This window comes from Sapajus apella, unplaced genomic scaffold (assembly GCF_009761245.1).
Source record: "Sapajus apella isolate SASKATOON/1434 unplaced genomic scaffold, GSC_monkey_1.0 scaffold1, whole genome shotgun sequence".
Taxonomy (NCBI): Eukaryota; Metazoa; Chordata; class Mammalia; order Primates; family Cebidae; genus Sapajus; species Sapajus apella.
Genome location: NW_022436941.1, coordinates 39,879,136 through 39,883,540, shown reverse-complemented (window position 1 = coordinate 39,883,540; position 4,405 = coordinate 39,879,136). Strand labels below are relative to the sequence as shown.

The 4,405-nt window shown below is 33.6% G+C and overlaps 1 long non-coding RNA gene across 1 annotated transcript; it reads left to right on the top strand.

Moving 5' to 3' along the window:
• The first annotated feature begins 354 nt into the window (after positions 1–354).
• On the top strand, positions 355–3,919 carry LOC116561042. The gene is made up of 2 exons (XR_004273266.1): positions 355–625; positions 3,438–3,919. It is a non-coding gene; the product is annotated as an uncharacterized LOC116561042 (long non-coding RNA).
• The last annotated feature ends 486 nt before the right edge of the window (positions 3,920–4,405 follow it).

Here is a 4,405-nt window from a genome sequence, read left to right as displayed (position 1 = left end):
TTTAAAATTTGAATCTTTTGGTAAGCCTTTAAGTGACTAGCTAGATTGTACTGATTTAAATGGTCATTTCAGTACAGTCCTTTTAGGTGACATTTATAGCTATCACGTCTTTCCTCTCAGAAGACTTACCACCACTGTTTATAGGTTTCCTTTCAATTAATAAGCCATATTATGTAAATACTATTCTACCCTTGTTATATTTTTTAATTAGAGTATGAAAATTTGTAACATCTCTCTATGATTTTCTACTATTTACCTAGCTATAACCTAGCTATAACCTCTAGCAATATTAAAAAAAAATCTTCATTCCAAGACTTGTTTTCCTGCTAAGGCTGTTTCTAGTTAATACAATAACCAAATCTGTAGTACAATAACGAAATCTACTGCAGTAACTTTTTCTGACCCAGGAACTGTCAAGAAATTCATAGAGTTAAACAAATTCTTCTTGTGACTTCGGGTGCTGAGCAAGTTAAACTACACTTTCTTCATTTCCTGCCACCCAGATTCCCAAAGGGCTGCACCTGTGGAGTTGCCTACACAGATTGTCTTTGAACAGAATTGGCTTGGAGAACAGCGGCACTATTCCAAAGCCTCTGCCTCCGGATTCCTGATTGTTTGACTGCAGGTCATTTATAAACAAGTAATGAATCAATTAATTAAATGCCTTTCTCTTTCAGGAAAGAATCTTCATGAGTATCTATTATAATCTCAAACTCCTGGGGAAGGTTACAATACTATGCTTCTGAAATTCAGGGATACCAGAGTCCAGAGTTCTCTCTGTGTCAGCCAAGATCCTAAGGTCACTTGTAGACAGTGGGCATGCATAGCGGCTGATAAACTTTTCATCAGTATTCCTTACATAAGAAAATCTATTTTATATTTTAATTATATTCTGAGATTTCTGGAGTAAGTTATCAAAGGGGAAAGTGATTTTTTTCACAGATGCATATTTTCATTTCCAACAATTATAGTTTTAGTTTATCTTTGTTTTCACCTAATTACTGATACTTGAAAAACATGTCAATATTTGTTGAATTTTCCAAAATACTTTCCTTCTAAAGGGCATAATATACCATTAAACATTTTGAATGTGAAGGAATATTCAGCTCAATATTACAGATGAATAATTGATAGCACAGAGAGGTTAATTGCTGATTCAAGGTCACACCGTTGATTAATTTTTATTCAGAAAATAAAGTCATTATTCCAAGAGCCCAGTGGTAATGCTTTACAATTCCCATAATAATTCCACTTTAAGTATTATATGTTTCCTTCTTGGGAAAAAGGAGCAAATATTTTCTTGTATAGAACATTCTAAATAATTTTTGAGGCTCTATTACCTTTTGTTCTAAGCTTATATTTGTCTACCTTTATATACATTTAAACATTTTCTGGGCTTAGTATAAGAAAATACTTTTAGAGAATGAATTATAGAGCAAGTTGCTAAAAATGTTTATACTCTATCATGAGACTTCAACATTGTGGTCAAAAACTTAAAATTCCAAGCTTATAAGATATATACATATGCAAATAAGTAGTCAAGAATAGTTTTTTGAAATGTTTCATCTGACTCACAGGGGCTAACTGAGCTATGAAATGTGAAATCTGCAAAATATGAAACTGAGGAGAAAAATTAAACATACCCAGAGCAATAAACAAGATGTATATGGTTTTTTTGTTTGTTTGTTTCTGGTGTTTGTTTTTGTTTCTAGCTGACTAATGTGTATCTTCAGTGATGAATGATATGACAAAATAATCTTTACTAAACTCAACAATATGAATGTTGAGTAAATTAGACATGAGGAAGCTTATGAAAATTTTATGTGATGTGCTAATGGCTTGCTTTGCTTTGGCCATTTTCTCTGTCTTTGTTGTCTAGTAATGTTCAAATCCTTCTTGTCCATTAGTTATGGAATTTCTAAGGGAAGGTATTATGTTTTAATCTAGTTTTTCAATTCCAGGCTTAACCTAACTTCAGATCTTTTCCTAATAATCTTCTTCATTCATTCTACCACTTCTGTCCTCATCTTAATGGAACAGAAGTGAAAAGGGGGAGGATAAACATTTTAGCTTTTAGTAAACGAAATGAATCAAAAAATAAGAATATCTTCATAAAATAGAGGTGACATTTTTTAAATGGAGCTTAAAAAATAAATAGAATTTTGACAGCACATATTGTAGTGCTCAGATCGAAAGGAAAAACCAAGGCGTGGTAGCATAACGTTGAACGTGTGAAGCAATGGCAACTGATTTGACTGAAGACCAGGGCAGGTATAGGAAGACTTGTACAAATTTAGGCCACAACCTTGAAAGTCAGGCAAATGAGTTTACCTTAATTTGTTAGAGATAAAAATCTACTATGTTTTTAAGGGTCATCTTTTTATATATACTTTCTTTTTATTTGACTGGATTGGATGTTCAGCCTCTATGTAGATAGTATTTTCAACAACAGTAATCCTTTCCCCATTCACTATTAACTGAGCAGAAAATGATCCTCATTATTCGGTTCTGCCTTTAGACTCTTCTTCTGTTTAAAAATCAATGTTTTCCTGCAGTGACAGTTACTGGGGAGGCTGAGGTGGGAGGATCACTTGAGCATACTTGTTCGAGGCTGCAATGAGCTGTGATCATTCAGTGAGACCCTGTCTCTAAAAAAATAATTAATTGAATAAACAATATTTCTGAATATATTTTAAAAGAGAAATTATTCTCATTGCCCTCTGATTAAACTAGTTGCCTCCCCTCTCTCTGGGTGAATAAATGTGCTTTTGTTTCACCATCTGACTTCTTAAAAGTCAGAGCCATTTTCATACTTTAAACATTCATATTTAATATAGAAAACAAATAATTTTCTTTATATCTCTAAATACTAAATTTATTTGATCCAGTTATAGAGATTCAGAGATGTAGTATACTGAGATAGAAATTAGTTCCAGTAGTTTTATAGAGTCTCAAAATAATTTTTGGTATGTTATTTTTAATTTTACAGGCTCAAAGAAGCCAAGATCCATTCCTCTAAGGGCTTGTAATAGTCCTTTGGGTTGTATTTTTAAAAATCCCTGTCTTATACCTCTCCGCAAGACCTCTGTATGAGGAATAAAACTGTTGGGTCAATTCCAAACCACTCTAAATGGAATTAAACTGAGGCTTCTTTCTCAGACCAAGGTGAGCCAGAATAAGGTCATCCTTGAAACATGTGATTAAGTGCCATTACTCTCAACATTATTCTATAGACCAATTTCTAAAACATGGGTAGAGAATTTCCAGTCTTATAATTATATTGTTTTCATCACTTGTGTATTTGTAGCAAAACCTGAAGATCTTAAAGAAGAAACAATATGCAAACATCCTAAGAAAATTGTACAGTAACAGCAAGGCTATTTCAATTTACCATTTTGAAATGTTAAGCATCTCACTTCTTTTATTCCCGTTTTCAGTCTGCATATTCTCTGTACTTGACTACTTGATGCTGATCCTCTGGTGAGGTCTACTGCTGACCCAGACAATGCAAGCTCTGGTCTTTACCCTTTGCCCAACAGCCATTTCCCTCCTCCTCTGACATCAGCTTTCATCTTCCCTGCAGCCAGAGTTTACCAGGCATGAAAAAGTGACTCACTTCTCAGATATGACAGGCAGAAAAGCCGCCACTTACACTGAGTGCACTTTGGGTCCTTAGAGGAAAGTAAGGGGATTTCAAGTGAGGGGAAGCCCTTCATGCAGCTTCGCAGCTAACTAACTTTGATGACTGTTTATCTTTCATCTTCACAGTTGGTTTTTGAAACAAATAGATTTAAGAAAAATAGTAAACTAGATCCTAAAGGTTAAAATATCTTTCCTGTTGTAGTCTCTGCTTTCTTTTTCATTGTCTATTAAGTTTAAGATAAATTTACTGTGAAAATAAAGTGGATCTCTGACAATACCCTGAAGTTTGAATTTTTTATTATTATTATATTTTCTTTTTCATTAGGTCTGACTGCTGTGTAACTATGCCTGCAGGGAAGGAGATACTGCCCAAGCAGGCACTGTTATTATTTGGTGTTACAATATATTCCTTTTATAGGTTGTTTTGCATTTCTTTCCTGGAGATAATAGCAGCATAATTTTGAAATATTCTTTAGCAGAAGCTTCTATTATTATACATGGTAGAAAAAATTAGACTTGCACTGGTCACTATACTATATTTGTAGTTACATATATTCAGCAACTGTTTATAGCAAGGTTGGCTTCATTTACTGATATGTTTCCTTAATGATTTAGATAAGAATAATCATAAGCATTAAATATAGAAGGAAAGTTGGTTTGGGGCTACCCAGAGGACTGTGAGATTTTGTGGCATTTTGGACTGACTTGTCCTTACATGCTTCAGCATAGAAGAAAATGTAATAGAAAACTTCGCTTGATTTTT